At 51.6% G+C, this 20,475-nt stretch overlaps 2 long non-coding RNA genes across 2 annotated transcripts; one reads left to right on the top strand and one right to left on the bottom strand.

Moving 5' to 3' along the window:
• Positions 1-615: 615 nt before the first annotated feature.
• Positions 616-3,376, bottom strand: LOC135320913 (uncharacterized). The gene is made up of 2 exons (XR_010380288.1): positions 3,063-3,376; positions 616-1,672 (listed from the first exon to the last, which is right to left on the bottom strand). It is a non-coding gene; the product is annotated as an uncharacterized LOC135320913 (long non-coding RNA).
• A 149-nt stretch (positions 3,377-3,525) lies between these two features.
• On the top strand, positions 3,526-17,212 carry LOC135320908 (uncharacterized). The gene is made up of 10 exons (XR_010380255.1): positions 3,526-3,641; positions 7,003-7,212; positions 7,772-8,685; positions 9,308-9,441; positions 11,984-12,070; positions 12,418-12,568; positions 13,620-13,743; positions 15,467-15,584; positions 15,855-16,069; positions 16,471-17,212. It is a non-coding gene; the product is annotated as an uncharacterized LOC135320908 (long non-coding RNA).
• Positions 17,213-20,475: the final 3,263 nt, after the last annotated feature.

The raw sequence follows: 20,475 nt of genomic DNA, 5'->3' as shown, positions 1-20,475 counted from the left end.
CTTAATAAGAAAAAAAAATAAACAACCCAATCCAAAAATGGGCAGAACAACTAAACAAGCAATTCTCCAATGAAGATATACAAATGGCCAATAGGAATATGAAAAAAAGGTTCAATATTGCTAATTATCAGAGAAATGCAAATCAAAACTACAATAAGTTATCATCTCACACTAGTCAGAATGGCCACCATTCAAACATCCACAAACCACAAATGCTGGAGAGGCTGTGGAGAAAAGGGAACCCTCCTACATTGTTGGTGGGAATGTAGTTTGGTGCAGCCACTGTGGAAAAGAGTATGGTGAGTCCTCAAAAGACTAAAAAAAGACTTATCATTTGATCCAGCAATCCCATTCCTGGGCATATATCCAGAGGGAGCCTTAATTCCAAAATATACCTGCACCCCAATGTTCACAGCAGCATTGCTTACAATGGCCAAGACATAGAAACAAACTAAACACCCACAGACAGATGATTGGATAAAGATGTAGAATTTAGATATAGAAGAATATTACTCAGTCATAACAAAGAAGGAAATAATGCCATTTACATCAACATGGATGGACCTGGAGATTATCACACTAAAGTGAAATAACTCAGACAGAGAAAGACAAGTATCATATGATATCACTTGTATGTGGAATTTTTAAAAATGATACAAATGAACTTATTTACAAAACAAAAACACACTCACAGACTTAGAAAACTAACAGGAGTTTGGGATTAACAATTACAAACTACTATATGTAAAATAGACAAACAACAAAGATTCACTGCAGAACACAGGGGAAAATATTCAGTATCTTGCAACCTTTAATGGAAAAGAACCTGAAAAAGAATAGACTATGTATATGTACAACTGAATCACTATGCTGTATACCTGAAACTAACAAAACAGCTGTATATCTGAAACTAACAAAACATTGTAAATCAACCACATTTCAATTAAAGAAAAAGATAAGTTCTAAATACCTTTATTCAAAGAAAATCTTCAACTCTTACCTCTTACGGAAAGTAAAATGGGAAGCTTGAGCAGGACCAAATTATACTGAATGAGAGGTTACATACCGTCTCCAGCACGTGGCCCATGCTACACACACATCGTGTTTTCCTTCAGGTAAGAATGGCCCTTACTGCCCAGGGAGCGAGTCCTCCTTAGACAAGGCCTGTGTGGCAGTGGCCTTCTTGTCACTGCTCCATCTCACCAGGAGGCCAGGATTTTCAGAGCGGAGGGAACACATATCTCATACACTTCAGATCTATTTCCTGAGAAAAACTATGGAAAGACCAAATTCACCTGCAGTGCGGGAAACATGAGCAGGACCCCTTAGCAGACCGACAAGCCCGAAGCAAGATGGCCTGATGTTCACATCAGAACCAGAACAACAACCGTCTGGCCCCAGTTAAACGATCACCATCTCCCCTGCAATGAACGGTTGGTACTCAGTGTCAGGGATGTTTCTGTTGAGACTTGAGAGATCAAAAAAGTCAGACCAGGGAATCCGGACCTGGTGGATGTCCAGGCTCTGCCAATGGTAGAGGCGGCCCCAAGGGGGTATCACCAGCACCGATTCCTCCGTTTTCAGCAGGGTCTTCAGGAGGAAGGCGATGTGGATACAGACGCTCCTATGGAGGCTGAAGCCCTCTGGAGGGTTGACGTCACACAGAAGGTACCTGGCAGGGAGCAAAGGAGAGCGGGTCTTCAGGGCCAAGCCTCTGCACAGGAATCCCGGCTTAGATAGAACAGATACAACGGGAATCCCTGCACAGCCCATGGCCTACAATCCAGACACATTCAGCAGCTTCTGGTTTGTATAGTGGAGGCACTGCCCACCCGTCTCCATGTGGCCAATTACTTCGAGTCCGGGAGCACATGCAGAAGACATCTTGGCATCTGTCTAACAACGCTAAGTACCTGACTAGTACCTGAGCACACGTTCTCCAGGGGCTCTCAAGCTTCTTGGCCTACAGACCCCTGTACACTCTTAATTACTGAGGATTCCAAAAGGCTGCTGTTTATGTGGGTTAAATCTATCAATAGTTCCTGTGTTAGAACTTAAATAAGAACTTTAAAAAATGCTTATGATTTCACTTAAAAATAATAACAACCTACTACATGTTACCATTAATACTCTTAAGCAAAAAATAAGTATATTTTTCTAAACAAAAATCATTAATGAGAAGAAGAGCAGTGATTTTAATTTCTGCAAAACTCTTTTGGACTGGTGAGTTCTGAATTCTATCTGCCTCTAAATTCCCTGTTTTGTGATATCACAGACCAGGTTTTCCCTGGAAATCCCCACAGGAAACTCGGGAGTGCAAGAGTGTGCAAAAGGCAGGTGACATACCGGCGTTTCTATCAAAATAGTCTTGCATCTCAGGGGCCTCAGACACACTTTGATAACTGCTGCCCTACCCTAGGCGAGACTCTCCTACACAAGAGCCAGGCAAGGGTCCTGGCTTCTTTAATGAGTTATCGCAGCCACACTCCTCCCTTCTCTGTGTTAATGTTCCCACAACCTCCATTACCGCAGATGAAGATGTAATCCTCAACTGGGGCCTCTAATCCCAGAAGACTGCCAACTTTGAGAGGGAAGGCCCATCTACCATCCCTACACCCCGCACAGTCTATTTTGAGTCAAGCCCTAGATAACTGCTAATCGGCAATGACCCTTGTCTTATTCCTGAGTTTTACCGAAGGAGCCAACATCTGGATGGAACTGAAATTTCCCTGCAGATAAACAAGGCTGATAAACCACCCCATTCCAACATCTGATTCTGGGGCTCTTCAAAACCCGGATAAGGCCCCGCTTCATAAAAGTCAGGTCCTCCGCCTGCCCTTCCCGGGGGTTCTGGGAGGCCGCGGCCAAGCAGGGCTACCCGGACTCGCGGTCCCAGCCCCAGTGCCCGAGGGGGAGGAAAGCCCGTGGCTGTGCCCCAGCCCTGTCCTCCCCGCCCCAACCCGCTCCCTGGCACCACAGCGCCTCCCCGGCAGCCACACCAACCCGGATCCCACCCCGGTCCATGTCCACTGGCCCCGCCAACGGCGCGGCCGTACGTTTACCGTCTGTGGGACGCCGCCCCAGACAGGATGTCGGCCTCCGACTGACCAGGCAAGAACTAGTCGCCCAGGCGAGCAAGCCGCCAGCCCCAGCAGCAAGCACCGCCATGGTCCCGGGTAGCTGCACACTTCCGGAGCCCGCTGCCCGCCCCAGAAGCTCACACCGGCCCGCGCAGAGCGCGGCGCATGTAGCCATGGCAACGCCGCGGGGCCCTCCTCTAGCGCTTGCGTCTGTGTCCTCCCGAGGCTAGACGTGAGAGGGCAGAAATTGCGGAGCCAATGGGAGCCAGGGCTCGGCCAGGACGGGGGCTGGGGGGAGGCTTATGGGGCAGCTGGGCGGGGCCGGGGCGGGCGGTGCCGAGCAGACGTCCTCACCTGCAGCTGGCGCCGGCCGGATGCTGGGGCGGTGCTGCCACCAGTGGGCGGGGCTGCGGGGCGGTGGGGCAGCGGGGCGGGGGCACCCTCACCTGTCCGTGTGTGTGGCTCAGCCTGGGCTCCGCGGCCTCCCCTTGCACCGGACGTGGACCCAGGCTGCCGTTGGGCAAGATAGAGGACTGAGCCAAGGCACAAACGGCTGGCCAGGTAGGGCACCTGAAGTGCAGATCCTCCAGGCCCGCTGCCGGCCTTGAATTCACGCTGCTGGGCAGTTTCCAAGGAGACGGGATCTGTCCTAAGAGGGGAGATAGGGCAGGGGTGCCAGATGCCGGGTTAGGTGCAGTCTTACAGGCTAGCCACGGTGAGAGTGTTCAGAAAAGCCCCTGTGTTGGCGGGGCTAGGAATTTGGGGTATGGGGTGGGGATTGTGTGTGCCATGCTCTGTGGTCTCCCCAAGAACTCTCACCCCCAAGCAAGGGACCCTGCTCCCTCCACCATTCACTGCACCCCCTGCCTTCCCCAGCACCACTACCCCTGCCCCCGGAGTGTCCCATGACCTCTCCCCACACCGGGCACCGTCCCTGTTACAGGTACTGAGGTCCTGGTGGTTCCAGCCCGAGGGTGGGGGCTGTATCTGACCAGTTAGGATGCCTGGAGCTTTGTATGAAACCTCAGAGCATAATGCAGACGTGCACAGAGGCCCCTCAAACAGGATTCCCTGCATGGCCCTCCCACCACGGACCCACAGCGCAGCTGCCACATCAGGCCAAGCCTGCTGGAAGACCGCTGGTCCCTCTCATCCTGTTCCTGATCAAGAGTGCACCGGCCACACTGCTGGGTATTTTGGGGGCCTTAGAAGAGCAGCTGGTATTTTCATGGGCAAATATTTGCTCTTTTGGGAAGATTTCAGTGCAAAGGGATGTAGGATATGCTTTTTCTGTTGCCCTGAAACTGGTGACTAGGATGCAAACTTAAGTCAAAACAGGTTTTAGAGAGAGCTGCAAAATATCTAACCCAAAGATCACTGTTCCCCAGCAAAGGCAACACCACCTGGCCGGTGGGGTCCTGGTCCCTCATTCTGGAGGTTGGGGTTTGCACCCTCCAGCTGGGACAGAGCCCGAAACAGCTCTGAACACGCTCCAACAGGCTTTCCCAGCAAAAACGGCCTTTATTTTGAATCTGGGTGAAGGAACCAGCTGAGACATCTGAGTAAATCTTCCTGGGTGTAACCAGGCCTTTTATGCTGAATGAAAGAGCGGCTCTCCACATGCTAACTTCTTAGAACTGAATGTGTGTCAAAACCTTCATGCATGTAGCATGTTGGGAACAGCGTTTCATGGTGAGGGGAACTATAAATCTTACATGTGTATGGGGAAGCCCTCACTCCAACCGGCTTTTCCTGCGCACACTGCCTTTATTTCGAAATTGGCTGTTGCTGAGAAATCTTGGTAAGCTTTCCTAGGTGTAACCATGCCCATTATGCTGGACGAAAGAGCGGCTCTACACTTGTTCACATCTCAGAAATGAATGTGTGTTGAAGCCGTCATTCATGTAGCGTGTTGGGAACAGTTTCGTGGTGAGAAGAACTATGTAAATTACATGTCTATGATGAAGCAATTGCTCGAAATGGGTATTCCAGCGCATACTGCCTTTATTTCAAAACTGGCTTCTCAGAAGACCTGTGGTCTCCACTGCAGGTCTGTCTCCAAGCTCTGGGCCAGCATGGTGACTCTGCTCCCCCTGTCTATTCTGGGAGGTCTAGGGGTCCTCCATGGCCCTTCCACCATTGTTTCTTTTGGAAACACCCCACAGATGAAATGGGCCTGAGAACAGGAGAGCTGGATGCCAGCAGCCACTGCCCAGTTTGTGGCTCCTAGGAGGGGCATCTCCTCTCTGTGGGCTCTGATCTCCCCTACCCTCTCCCCTACCCCCACCCCTCTCCTCCTGCATTTCCCGATTGATCCCTGGATAATGGTCCATACCAGGAATGACCTGGGAGAGGTTTTATGAGTCCTTAAGGGAAAAAAAAAGAAATCTTTAAACAAATTACTGAAAGTAACTTCCAGCTTTCCTGGGAAAGCCCTCTTTCCAATGTTTAAGGCTAGTTGACAGGGTGTCAAATTGCCTAACCACTCACATCTGAGCAACTGCTAACTCTTTCCAGTTCCCCGCAGCATCCACCTCTGGCAGCTTGGCCACAAGAGGGCAAGAAAGCTCTTTCCCCATGCCAGCTCCAGCGTGGCTTTGGAGGCAGTGGAGGCTGAGAGAAAGGGCCCCGCCCTGAAGTTTGGGGGGCCTCCAGCCACAGCCAGAGGAGCAGGAGTTTTCAGAGTGCCCCAGGAGGGAAACCAGGCAAGGCTGCCTGGCCCAAGTCTTCCCTGCCCAGAGAGCCCCATGAACTGCTTTGGGCCCCACTCCCCATTTGGGCCCCCTGCAAAAAGGTACCACGGGATCCACACCTGAGAAGGCAGAAGGATGGCCCTTTGGCCTGGGGTCCCAGCAGGTGTGTCCTGTGATACCTGTGGCCACATATCTTCCTTGTCTCTCCAGGTCAGTGAAGGGTCTGTGCTGGGCACCTTGGTGCTCAGGAACATGGGAACAACTCTAAACTCAGAAGGACAGAGAGACTCTGCCTGGAAGCAAGGATTCCCGGGAGACGCCTTGCCCAGAACTGGGGGACTGTGTGCTGAGTAGACTCCTGGAGGCAATGTGGGGCTGTGGGGTCCTCATCAGAGAAGGGAGCAGGTGTGCTTTCCGGGGGTGGAGCCCTGCTTTGTCCAGTCATGTCCTTGTGTAAGACTCATTTACAAACACCTTCCAGTCCACCTAGGGGTGGCCTCAGAGTTGGGGGTAGAGGAGGAGAGTGAAGGGTGCAGACTTAGGGCCCCCTGACCCACCCAGGGAGCCAAGGGTCAGTGGGAACATCGTGGGAGTCTAGTGCAGGGGTGGAGGACGAGAACTAAGAACATGCCAAGTCATGCAATAAAGTGACCTGTGATCACGAGACACAGGTGGCTGTACACCAAAGGAGGGAGATAGAAATTTAGACCCAAGCTCTGAGAACCTTGAGAGGGGCTGGAGGGTCCCAGGAGCCCTGAGGAACAGCTCTTCTAGGGGCACAGATATCCCAATAAACACATTTCTCATGGATGCTTTTTGGGGTGCAGAGTGAGTTACCAGGATCCTAAAACTAGTATGGAATCCCACCCCCTTGTTCATCACGATTCCTGGCAATAAATTGCTGTCATTTGTTCCTGGACATGCACAGGGGAGGTGACTGCTGTGGTGGTCACTGCAGGACTAGAATCTTCTGGTGTGGGCTCTGTGACCACAGAAACCCAGGGGGATTTCTTAACGGGAGCACCTGGAGTCCATGCCTTCAAGGACCACCCTCATGGGATGGCCAATGATCCCGTGGTACCCAGGTCACCAAGTGACGAATTTGTGAGGTTGCCTGGGGTAACCTGGGGACATGTAGGTTTCTGTGGTCAGCACGTGGGCCCAGCACTGCGGGATGGTCTGCACAAAGAGGGGCCTGCCCTCCTGATGATGGCTTCTAACACCTGCAGGGAAACTGCTCCCTGGGCGCCTGGAGGTCCATATTGAGAGCGTCCTGCCAGCCATGAGAGATCACCTTCCCCTGATGCAGAGGCAGACCTCTCCCCCTTGAGGCCCAGTGGACACCTGGCTCAGGTCCCAACTGTGTGCCCTGGACACACAGAGCCCCAGATCTCTGGCACAGACTGGGGTGTGGTTGTGTCGGGGCAGAAAAGGCCCAGGTAAGGGGCTCATTCAGGGACAGAGGCCACTCTGCAGGGATACTGGACCTGGCAGCAATACACTGCTTCAGAACTTACCTGGGCTGGGTTTCCAAGCTGTGGGATGGAAGGGCCTCTCCTTCCTGCGGTGCAGTGGGGGGAACTAGATCCATCGTCAATATCAGCCCTGAAAATGGAGGCTGCACTACATCCATTCCTGGAAAGAAAAATCAGGCCCCTCCAGTCCAGGTGACTCAGAAAGTCATTCAGCAATGTTCGGGGCCCCCAGTTTAGGCTTTGAATTAGAGCTGAGCGGCTCAGGAGGCCAGATCCCTGTCCGTGGCTCCAGGAGTAGGCTTTCTGCTTGGGGACAGGATCCTCACAAACACCTGTGTCTTTGTGGGACTTTCCCCTCTGACCAGCTGGGAGGCAGGGTGCAGTTGTGGGAAATGGTGTTTCCATGAGCAGAGGGCCACCAAGTGGTGGGGGCACAGGAGACTGTGAGAATGAGTCCCGCAAAATTTCTGGAATCAAAAAACTGGCAAATGTGAAAAAGTGCATAATTTGTTTTATCGAACAGGCTGCTTATGTACGTTTGGAGGGCCAGGTTCAAAGACTCTGCATCCATCCAGGACAATAGCATCAAGAGAAGAACAGACAGAGCAGAAGGAGATCTGGGGTTTCCCCCAGGAATGAGGTGGAACAGGGATTTCTGCAGATTTGCAAGGCGTCCCCTACCACTGAGCATGGGGTTACAACCCCACGTGACTACCGTCGTGTTTGGCTTGGGCTCTGGATCTGGCCTGCTCATTTATTCTTCCAGCTGAGTTCCAGAAACTCAGAGGGTGGACTTTGAGGGGCTGCGTTTGGAACCTAGTGAGGAGCTGGATGGTCCTTTATATTGAGTCCCTTCAGCCTAATCACCGTAGCTGAATCCCAACACCCCCCAGGCACCCAGGGTGGCTGTGGAGGGAGAGAAAGCCTGGCAGGCGACCTAGGGGTCCCACTGCTCTGTCCCTCCCTTGTCTTCATTCCCTTTCACCCCAGAAGGTGTGATTGTCTCGTGTCATGGTGGCCGCCGTAGTGTCCCTCCCAGCAATCTCTCTTCTCCATCAGGTGGGGTTCCCAACCCCACTCAGCCTTCTCTCTGCATGGATGCTGAAGGACCAGGACCACCTGAATTTCTGAGCTTGAGCAGTAAGGTGGAAAAAAAGAAACCAATGGAAACAAAGAAACAAGTTATTGTGGCAAAACTGCCCACCACAGAGAAGCTGCCCTGAGTGGAAGGGAGGGTGTGGGCATGCCCATTTGTTTCCTGTCTCCCAGTGCTCTTAGCTTTCTTATTGCAGACCTGCATGGTTACAACAAAATGATCTGCAAAACTGAAAATATTTACTCTCTCGCTTTTACAGAAAAGGCTGGTCAGCCTCTGGTCCGGTACCAGGCAAGTGATTGGAGTCCCTTTCCAGTTTGGAAACATCTGGGCAGGCCCAGGTTTGCAAAAGTCTTTAAGAGTAGTTACGGAGTTTTGCTTCTAAAATTCTTTACGGCTGTATATACTTCTGAGATGCGGTTGTGCTGTGTAATTCTGAGCCGGGATTTTCTCAAACTGTTTCTCACTTCTTATACCAGACATTCCTAAATTCCAAGGGGAACTGTATATTAAGGAAGCCATGGAATTTAGGAAAAGGATACAGATCTCATTTCCTTTTAAGCATCAGTGTACCTCCATCATGGCAGTATTGGTTATGAGTTATTGATAGGGGAATTAAATAGTAACCAGATTAATAGAAAATAGGGGATTTTAGGTACACAGGTTCATCTTTTCAACATTTTTTGTAATATTTGCAGTTTAAGATGGCCATTCCTGAGAAACAGGTAGCCTCTTAGAATGAAATAGCATTTCCTCTGAACCATACTTAATTTTTATTTCGTAGACAGCAGGAAGGGTAATCACACATCACACATTTGGGGACGTCAAAGAGAAAATGTAACTTTCTGGGAGCGCACTCCCCCATCTCCCCCTGCTCTTTTCACTGTCCCATTCTCCCTGGAAGGCTCTTTCTTATCTTCTTCTCATGGCTCCAGTAACTCTTTCTTCCTCCTCATCCCTCAGCTGATAAGGTTACTTTTCTACTTTGAACAAGCAAACAAGCCAACAGAAGAGAAGTTTCACAAGCAACTCCCAGCACATCCGCTCACCTAGTGTTGTCTGTGACCTCACTCTCGGTGCCCCACCTCTTATTACAGGTAACATCGAAAGCCAATTCCTCGAAAAGTCCCCAGGGCCCCATCCCTCCCATCTTCTCTGGGTTGTCACTCCCAAAACCATCCTCTCTTTCACTACCTCATCTATTTTGTTCTCCTGCTAGTTGGCTCCCATCAGTATATAAACGTCCATCTTCTTAAAAGAAACAAACAGCACTCCTTGACCCTAATTCACCCCCACCAATTGCCACCCTGTGTCTTTGCAGCAAATATTTAAGGAGTTGTTTAAACTCACTGTCTGCATCTTCTCTTGAGCCATCCCCTTTTACACCCACTCTGGCTCTTCCCCTGATCCCTCACTCTATGGAAACTGCTCTGTCAAGGCCATCAGTGACCACACGTTGCTAAATATAGTGGTCAATTTTCAGTCCTCATCATGAGTAGACCCTCGGCAGCATTTGACCCAGCTCTTCCATCCCTCCTCCCCCGTGTTCCTGCTTCACTTAAACTCCAGCCCATCGCTCAGTCTGTTTTCTGCTTTTGGTCTACTGGCTGGTCCTTTGCCAATGTCTCCTCTTTTTCCCAAACATACACTGTGGGTGTGCCCCAGGGTTGGCTCCTGGGCCTCTCATCTCTCTCTCTGCTATTCCTTTGGTGGAAGCAACCCAGCCTTGGAAAGTGGCATGCCATCAATTTCTCGATTTCTCCAAAACTCCCTGATTTGCCCTTTCCATCTGGACCTTTATCCCTGAGACTCACATTCTTTTTCTTTCATTAATCTTGCTTTCACATTCATACATATGTTCTACTATGTAATTACTTTTCCAAATTTTGTATCAGTAAATATATATATCATGTAAAATGCTCAAATCTGTATTATTTCCACTAAGATGCTTATTCTAACTTAGAACCTTTCTGCATTTCTGTATTTATGTGGAAAAAGCGAATAGCATTTCTACAAGCCTCATAGTTAAACAGTGTGTTTGTTTGGGGCTATTATGTAACATGAAATAATGATACATTAACATAGTCCTTTTTCATTTATTTTTATGTAACACCAAGATGAGGTTTTTTCACTGAACACTGGTTTTATTGAAATTTTACCTACGTTATGGACAGTCAGTTTATGTGAAAGCCCTCATTTCTCCCCTTTCTGATATATTTTCCATTTGGCTATATATAACATATACCTTGGCATGAAACAAACTTCCCAAATCATTCACATAATACAATTAATACATTTAAATTATATTTTTTAAATGTTAAAAAGAAAAAGAAAACAGACTCCTCTACCTATTAGGCATTTCTGTGGCAATATGTAATACACACCTTAACCATGACATTGAAGAACTGAGCTGATACCAGCCCCTTTCCACCTGCTCAGCCCCACCTTGTCCCATCCCTTGTGGATGGAGAGGACATCCCTCCCATTGTCCAGGTCCAGATGTTGGAACAATGTTCTTTCTGTCTTTCTCTTACACACACAGACAGCAAATCCAGCTTGTTAGAAAATTCTGGGTATTCTGTCTTCATTAACCACCTGCTCCCTGCTCCCCGCCCTCCTAAGAGCCACCTTCAGCCCTTCCTGGACACCAATAGCCTCCTGTTTCCATCTTTGCTTTCCTACAATCTCTCATCCACACAGAGTCACAGGGAGCCTGCAAAACATACATTGATGGGGTGGGTTTAGTTCAGTGGTAGGGCGCATGCTTAGCATGCAAGAGATCCTGGGTTCAAAAATGATTATAAATCAATAAAAAATGTTAAAAAAAAAAAAAGAGATCCTGGGTTCAATCCCCAGCACCTTCATTAAAATAAATAAATTACCTCCCACAAAAAAACACAAACACAAAAGCTTAAGTTGGACTATATCACCCCTCCCCTCAAAACTCACTAAACGGGTCATCATTTCATTAGGAGCCAAAGTCATCACAAAGGCCTCAGGACCCGGCGTGCTCTGCCTCTCTGCCCACACTCTCCCCCTCACTCAGGGGGCCTCTGACTCCGGCTCTTCCTTCTTCCTCCGGATCTATTCTGCTTCAAGTTCATTACTCCGTGAGATCTGCCAGGATTGCCTTATTCCCTCCTGCCTGCCTCCCACCCCACCGCCATCACCGGAGTTTGCTCATATCACTCTTTTTTTTTTTTTTAATTTTTCCAAGCTCTTACTACCCCCAACATGCTGCCTGTTTCCTCTACTAAAACTCTGAGCCCCCAGTGATGGGGAGTCATGTCTATTTTGTTGACTGATAAAGCCCGAGAACCTTGTGAATTGGTCTAGTTAGGAGATTCCCGTACGTAGTAGGAGCTTATACACATTTGCTGAATGACTGTAGATGCCCTGGTCCAATCCGATGGAGCACTTCTGTGTCCTGCTCAAAGAATAACTGTCCTTTCCACCTGAGAGGGGGTGACAACTTCCTTGGTGATCAAAGGCAACATCTTTTTGCTTTATGCTGTTAACCTTAGGCGGGGAGACTGGGGGATCTTCATATATATTTTTAAATTTGGTTCACTCTGCAGTTTGTCTTTGGTCTCTGTATAATTTTGAAAAACTCTTTATGAGTGATCATTCTTCCATCAGATTGAACAGGGTCCAGGGGGAAGGACCAAGCCTGTCCCATCGGCCATCCTATGTGTCATGTCCTGGGACCCAGTGGATGCTCAGCACGTAAGTGAACAGACTGGAGTGAGTGAAGAAATGGGAGCATCTCCTTATTGTGGTGGCTGCTCTCTGTCAGATGCCTTGAGATTTGAGGAAGGGTTTACAAGTGCGGAGAGGGGAGATCAGGTCCTCTGTGCTCTTCCTGAGTGCCCTGGCTTTACCCATTCCCCCAGCCCACTCTGGGCAGCCAAGTTGAGGAGCTGGGCCACCGGAGGTTGTGCTGATCAATAATCCACCTTCACCCCAAGTCCGGGGGGTAGGGACCCCTGGTTGTAGTCTCTTGAGTCAGGTCCTTGGAGGAATTCCTCACTGAACTATGTTTTGGACCTTTTATTTTTCTCTATAACCTCCAGCTGAAGAAGATTGTCTTAGACACATGGAAGCTGAGGACGCCTACTGTCCCCTCGGAACCCAGGTGGGGCTGGGAGTCTGCTGTTTGTATAGCCGGTGGGCTCGTGTTGCTTTGGGCATCCCTGTGTCTGAATTCCTGCAGTACACTCGGTGGTAAGGAAGGGGTGCCTGGCAGGGAGGGAAGTGGGTCGGGAGACTGCACAGCTGGGGAGATGTTAACCTGGGGTGTGCAGGAGCCTGCTGATGCATGGCATCTCGGTTCAGGGAACTCTTCACGCTCAGAGGGGTTCCCACTCCCGCAGGGGCCATTTGATCAGGGTGCTGGGCTGTCAGGGGACCGCAGGGGTCCCAGTGAGGATTACAGTGCCTTCAGGCAATGGGAAATGAGGGGTCCAGCGGCACTTGAATTAACTGTGCACCCAAACCCAGCCCCCACCTCTTTCAGCCTTTATCCTTATCTGCAAAACTGGAATTTTATTAACCATCCCGCGGGGTCGTTGATGGGCTAGGACAGACTAGACAGTCAAGAGCTGGAATTCCTCTGTCCCCTGATTGTTTTCCTTCTTTCTGACTATTTGCTCTCACAAGCTCAGTCTCTCTGTCTCTCTCTCTTTCACTTCTAACTTTCTCTCATGCTCTGGTTTCATTTGACTTCCAACCACCGCCCCTCGCCAATCCCCAGATGAGTGAACTTGATTTCTGTGTGTCAGTTCCAAATTCCCAGGAAAGATGCTCTGTCTCCCTCTGGATCTGTTGTCCAACCCATCAGTTGTGGCCAGATGAGGGAGTCCCTCTGGGACCAGTGGAGGGTCTCCGCCCAGCCCCCCAGCCACCACTTTGGGAGCACATATCTCTCCAAGGAGGAGGTACTGGCTGTGACCTTGTGTCAGTCAGTATGAATTTATGTCTCCTCTTGCCCCTCCTTCATCCTCCTAAACAAAGATGAAAATTAAACACTCCCGGGATTTGTGTCATGGAACACGCAGGGTGGGGGCTAAGGGGGCTGGAATCTCTGCTGCATTTAAGGGACTACAGTGAATCCCCAATGAGAGCCTGCAAAGGGAACACCACCACCCCCACCTGGCACTTATGGTGCTGAGTCTGAGTGATGTTGAGCTAGGCTTCTGACCACAGCTCAGGGGTCTGGTCTGACCAGTTAGCCTTTGAAACCAACCAGCTTTGGATTCCTCAATCCCTCCCTGAGGTTTTACCTGAACCACCAGCTTCTGCATCTCTGAAGACAGATGATGAGGACCCTTCACGTAAGCCGTTCGCACAGCCCTGTGCAGGCCTTTGTGCTGCACGTTCTGCCCGGCGAGATAACTGAGGTTGGTATTTTACTGATGTTAGAAATAGTCTGGTTTCCCTATGTACTGTTTCACTGAACAAGCAACAGAAGCCACCTCTCGCTGATAAAAGCAAAAAGGGACTTAATGAGAAGATGCTGGGAGGGTGTATGGATTGGCCAGGACCGGAGCCAACCCAGGAGCTGTAGGAGGTGTTAGGGAGCCCCAGGCACCAGGCCGGGCTGGGTGCTACCGGGCCCCCTTCCACCCCAGAAGGGACCCCTCTCCACCCGACCCTCCACCTCACTCACTGCAGGTTCATATCCCGGCAGGGCCAGGTCACACTGAAGCCACCAGCACACACCTCAATGGGGGAGTTGACACCGTCTCAGCTGAGGGCGTGCCCGGTGTGGGGAGAGGCCCAGTCAGAAGAAGGCGGTTCCCCTACTATTCCGAGTTAAGGTGCAAGTCAGTGCCCATCACTCAGGAGAGCCAGGCTGGACGGACCTCATTGCGGTGACTAGGCCGTCTGAGTTCACTTAATACTTTCTATGTTTGAAGGCCCTGGAGGGAGAAAAAGTGAAGTTTCTAGAACTTATTTTGTGTTTCCCATGTACCAGGTGCGGTAAGCAAGCCACTTCAGACAAGACCCAGAGCAACCACGTTAATAGGCCACGGAGCAAGTAGTGCAGTCAGGCCTCTGTGGACCCGAAACCCGTGTCCCCATCAGCTCAGTAGTTACCAGTGGAAACTGGGGGGATTTATGGGACTGTGTGCTCCTGTAGGGGCTGGGATGTGTGTGTTTAAATCCACATCTTCAGAAACTCGGCTAGAACCACAGAAACTTATTGCACGAAGGCAGAGGAGGGGAGGATTCCAGCCTTTGTTCCAGCTCGTGTGGAGCTCAGAAATTTCTCCTTCTGTCCTGAAAACAACACCAGAGCTGAGGGAGCTGCAATCCCACTGTACTTCTTAGATCCCAGAAAAATGAGGGGAAAATCTGCTCCCAACACAGAGAGGCAGCCAGGCAGGCTTGGCGAGTCACAGCTCCCAGGGCAGAACCCGCTTTTGTAACAACCCCCAGGGCAGGCAGATTTAACAGGTCCCTGAGGCCAGTGGAAATCTCAGCGTGGGGAAGTCCGAGTGTGACAACTCCAGGGGGCCAGTCAGAGGGGCCCCCTGCTCTTTTTCATGCATTTTACCTCCAGGACCGTGTCCTGTTCTCAGAATGAAGGCCTCAGAGGATAACTCCTCATGCTTCCTGCCTGGAAAGGAGAAAATAACTCTATTGAAATATACCCAAAACATTCTGTTTCATTTGGGGAAGTTGTTTTTTGTTTGTTTGTTTTTTTAATGAGAAATTATTTTACCAGAGCCTAACCAACCTGGGAGAAGGGAAATCCCTTCTGTCTCACCCAAATTGGGGTGGGGGGAAAGAGACACACTTGTGGAGGTCACAGCTCAGGGCATAGGCTCAATGAGAACTAATCACAGGACTACAGATGCCCTGCTCTGTCCTGCTCCCCCAACACCTTACCTCCATGTCAGTAGGGCCCCTGTGTAATAACAGGAATAAAACTAAAAGAAGTAAATGTCTCAGGAGTGTCAAGGGAAAACCCAAAGACAGTGGGGAGATGAAAACAAGGACACACAGGCTGTTTTAGCCTCTCATACCAATAGCTGTAGCAAACTACACACAGCCCATCCCAGTAGATAAACAGAAAACCTCACAGAAGAAATTATTTATTTTGGTTCTCTTACCCAGTGCATTCCATGGTGCATCCTCGCCTAGAATTGAGTGGAAGCAAGTCCATCTCAGAAGGGACATAACTGAAGAGGGATGGCTTTCCAGACTCTGATGGGCAGCGAGAGCTGCAGCCTGGGTGAGAGCATGGTGAGGGGTGGGGTAGGGGGTGGGCTGCCTTCTTCCCCAAATAAGGAAACTTCCTGAGGCCAGCACAGGAGGGAGGGCCATGGGGTGGAAGCAGCCAGACTTCTTCCTGAGAACTGATGGGATGCCTCAAAGGGACCATTCAGGTACCAAAACTGGGCCGTGAGTGTGGGAGCCAGTCGGTCTGACTCAGAGCCCAGGACTGAGGTGGGCGTACAGCAGGCCGGTCTTACTTGGCTGGATCCATTTCACTTCTCCGAAGCCCTGTGTAAAACATGAAGCGTGGACGGCCTGTTGAGCACAGCTCTGCCCTCAAGACCTGTTTCAACTCCTCTCTTCCCGGAAAACAGCATCTCTGAGCCCGCCCTTGGTGACCTCAGAGAGATCACCCTAGTGGCCCAGGCTAGTGACCGGGAACATGTACCTTCCTGCAGCCAACCCCAGACGTCCACTGATGCATCATATACTGGCAAAGATGTGAGTTCCTGTGCATTGGTCTAACAGCAGAGACTCTGCCACAGGCCCAAGAGGTGGTGTGTGGGACATGCAGAGGTGCAGGAGTGTAGGCAGTGCAAAAGTGTAACTGGTGACAGGGGTGCAGGGGCTGTGGAGGGCGCAGGCAGTTCAGGGGATGCGGGGGTGCAGGGGTGCAGAAGTGCAGGCAGTGCAGAAGTGCAGATAGTGGCAGGGGTGCAGAGGTGCGGGGAGTGTAGGGATGCAGGGAGGTGCTCAGGCACGTGGCCAGGATTAGAAGGCAAGTGCACATCCTCGCAGTCAGCCTGACCCCGGGAGGCTAGTCCAATCGTTTGGGGCGGCGGAGGCGGCGGTGCGTGGGAGGCTGCCCGGGCAAGCCGGTCGATTTCTTCTCTTCCCTGCAGCCTGGCCTAGGGGGGCCTTGGCCGCTGGAGATTCGCCAGATGTTGGACTCCAGGTAAGCTTGCTCCTGGGAGGTGGGGCGGTTAGGTCAGGGGGCAGCGGCAGCGACAGGGGGGCGGAGCGCGGCTGCCTCTGGCGAACTGTTGGAATAGCTGCCTTCTCCCGGCTGCCGGGCCTGGGAGCGGCCTCTGCTGCCCCTGGTCACCGTACACGCCTGTCCCGCTCAGCTTGCTGAGTGGGGACGGTGCCATTAATGTGCGGGGCCCACGGGGTTAGGGGGGCTGCCGCGCGGAAGCCGGTCAGTTCGCTCAGCTCTCCCCCGCGGCGGAGCCAGTGGCAGCTTCTGCTGCCGTAGAGGCGGGACGCCGGTCTCCAGGTGAGCTTGCCCCTGGGAGGCGGCGGCGGCGGCTGCAGGGGGAGGGGGTCCGTTCCAGGGAGCTGCTCCATTTCTTCTGTCCCGCGCGGCCTGGCCTGAGGGCGACCTCTGCCGCCGGAGATTTGCCTGCGGTCCGACTCCAGGTGAGGTTGCACCTGGGAGATGGGTGCGGTGCAGTCAGGGGGCTGGTAAGGTGGTGGCTGCGGGGATAGGGAGGCTGCCCCGGGGGAGCTTGTGTATTAGCTCCCATGTCTGTGCCGCGTGGCCTGCAGGCGGCCTCTGCTGCGCCAGGTCCCCGGACACCCCTGTCCCACTTTGCCTGCTGGGGGCGGGAGGCAGGGTAGTCAGGGTACACGGGTGGCGGGGGTCGGGGGCCTGCATCGGGGGAGCGGGCCCATTTGCTCCCATCTTCCCCGCGGCTTGTCCTAGGGGCGGTCTCTGTTGCCCTGGGTTACGGGACACGTGTATCCTAGTCGGCCTGACCCCGGGAGGCGGGCGTGGTACGTTGGGGGTGGTGGCAGCAGCGGCAGGTTTTCCCATGGAGCCGGTCCATTTGCTCCCATTTCCCCCCATGGTTTGCCCTGAGGGCTGTCTCTGTTGTCCCAAGTTCGCCGGACGTCCATCTCCAGGTCAGCCTGCTCCCTAGAGGAGGCCACCGTGAGGTCAGGGGGCAAGAGAGGTGGCTGCTTCAGGGGTAGATGGCTGCCTTGGGGAGCTGGTGGATTGGCTCCCGTCTCCCCGATTGCCTGGTGTGGGAGTGGCCTCTCCTCCCCCAGATCACCAGACACACCTGTCCCATTCAACCTGCTGGGGGAGGGGTGCCCTGGGCGGTGCCTTTAAGGTGCGGGGGTGGCGACGGCGGGGGTAGAAGACCTGCAGCGCTGAGCCTGTCAATTTGCTCTCCTCTTCCCCGCTGCCAATCCTGGGGGCGTCCTCTGCTGCCCAAGAAGCCGGATGCCCGTCTCCAGGTCAGCTTGCCCCTGGGAGAAGGGCGCGATGCGGTCGAAGGGTAGAGGCAGCTGCGAGGTCCGGCTGCCCGTCCTAATGGGGCCACTTCTTCTCCTCTCCACTGACCTGGCCTGGGAATGGCCTCTCCCGCGCAAGATTCGTCTGACACCCCACACCCGGTCAGGTTGCTCCTGGGAGGTTGGCGCGGTGAGATCAGGTGTTGGAGAGGAGAGAGTGGCTGCCCCTGGCGAGGTGAAGGATAAGCTCCCATCTCTCTGGAGGCATGACGTGGCCGACCCTCGTTCCCAGGTCACGTTTCTCCGGGTCATATTGCCCCGGGGTTGCAGTAGGGTGAGGGGGCGGCGGGGTGTTGGCGGGGGTATGGAGCCTGCCGCTTGGGAGCTGGTGGTTTAGCTCCCATCTCTTCCGCAGCTTGGCCTGGGGGCAGCCTCTTTTGCCCCAGGTCCCAAAGCACAGTTTCCCTGACAGCTTAGCCACTGGAGGTGGGCAGGATGTGCTGAGGGGGCGGAGGCAGCTGCCAAGGCAGCGACGAAGGGGGCTGTCCCTGGCCAGCTGGTCAATTTGTTCCCATCTCAAACTTTGCTGCCCCAGTTTCGCAGAACGCCCTTCTCCAGTTAATTCTTCTCCTGGGAGGTGGGCGCAGTGCATGCAGCCCAAGGTCTGGGCTCTCCCCTGGGGAGGGGCAGAAACCTCTTGTTCTCCTTTGTCTTTATTCTTCAGCAAAGGGGTTACTTGACCCAATTCTTAATTCTGAGGAAGTGTAGCCTGTGTTACGGAAGAGTTGCTGGACAGTGAGGTTTCTGGGTGGGTTTTCACATCAGCTGATGCCCCAGGCAGGCAGGAAAGCTATTACTCAGAGCTCCTTAGTGTGGAGTTGGGGGATGGCCCCGCCATCTTCACCATGCTTTTTAAAAATGTGTTACTCCTCTCTTTTTCCTAGGTGACATTTTAGGTTATTGGGTCACAGATTGCTGGCACACTCATCCCTGTTCTCAAATATCTTTTAAACTTGGGTGAAGTGATAAGTAGGGGAAGATGATTTACTGAAAGGTAAGAATACTTAAATTTGCATTAAAGCTAAATTCTGTCAATCTTTCTCAAATGATTTTTCTCTGATTCTAAATCCACGACCTAGTGAATGTTGTACTCCTGTGTAAATCATTGATCTTCACATCACATTGGTTGAGTGGTCAGCGAGATTTGTTAATTAGATTATTCCTGAAAGGAAAAGCTCAGGCTTTTGAGAATTCCTTGTCGGATGTCACCCAGGCAGTCACAGTAGAAGACAGAGCTGATATAAAAATCCCTCACCTGCCTGAACTGCAAAGCTTCTGGAATTACTGATCCCTGAAATGCAGGTGACATTTGATGATAATCTGGGGGATGGTTTATATGATCAGATTCTTCCAGTCCTGTAAATGGTTTCCGTGGCCCCAGCCCTGAAAGAACTAGTCTTAGGGGCCATATCATGAGGGGTGGGATGGGAAGGCAAGGTCTAAGAGCTGAAATCACTGAGATTCCACACTCGCTAAACACAGACTCCAGAGCCTAATTTTTGTCAGGTTCTGTTCTGGATTTGAGAGTGTGTTCAGACATGATTCTTGCCCTTCAGGAGACACTGCCTGCGTGGTAGTAACCTTTACATAGATCTGGGGAGGATGGCAATTAAGTAGATGGGCTGTTACGGTTCTCAGTGTGCCCAGGCTCGCTCTTCCAGGCATTCGTGGGACTAACGAGTCATCTTATTCACTCATTCACTAATTTATTACCATTGAATTGATCATTTGTCCCACAGTAAGTGAAAGAAGGTATCAGGAAGCTGAGTTTTGTCCCCTCTCCTATCACTGATTGTATCTGTCAGTCGGGCTCCTTGAGTATGCATTGTGAAATGGTGGTATTTCTTGCCCAATGGGGCTGCACTGTGAGTTTTGAGAATCAGGGGAGTCACGTGGGTAGGACAGCACCCTGACACACATGGCCACCCCACCACATGAGACAGCATTGTCGATGCTCAGGTGACCCGATGTAGACCGCTGTGCTAAACCTGAGCATGTTTAGTGATCTTGGTGGCTATGAAAATACAGACTACCCGTCCTTACCTCTGAGACTCTGAGGGTGTGCACACCAGAATTCTGCATTTTAAGAAGCACTTTAACTAAATCTGATGAAGATGATCTGATTGTCCCACTGAGAAACACTGGTGTGCGAGACACCAATATTGTGGATTCTCAGGGAGCGATGTCTTTTCAGGATTGTCCAAGGGTCCTCACTTGAGACTTTTGCCTTGGGTGTAATTGTATGTGTTCAGAAGTGATGTCTTTCACTTCCAGTGCTTGTCAGCATGCTCTCTGCAGGGGTTTGCTCTCAGTAGATGGCAAAAACTATGATTCTTCAGGTCACCGAGCTAGAGTGTGAGCGATATTTTATTTTGGTTTTCTTTATAGCAATGCAGAGTCTCCCGAGAACAGATTCAGACTGAACAGATTTGTGTCAGACTTTGGGAGACCGCTGGTGCCCCAGATGTTCTCTGGCAGGTCAATGACGAACTAGGTCCATCTTTCACTGCTACGTCAATGAAGTGGGCCACTTCGACAAGGCCAAAGCTAGTATCCCCACCATAGCCCTTGACAGTGATGTTCGGCTCCAGGAAGCCATCAGATGC

The sequence above is a fragment of the Camelus dromedarius genome, unplaced genomic scaffold (genome assembly GCF_036321535.1).
Source record: "Camelus dromedarius isolate mCamDro1 unplaced genomic scaffold, mCamDro1.pat HAP1_SCAFFOLD_164, whole genome shotgun sequence".
Taxonomy (NCBI): domain Eukaryota; kingdom Metazoa; phylum Chordata; class Mammalia; order Artiodactyla; family Camelidae; genus Camelus; species Camelus dromedarius.
The sequence above is the reverse complement of the archived record's forward strand: the minus strand, read 5'-3'. Positions and strand labels throughout refer to the sequence as shown.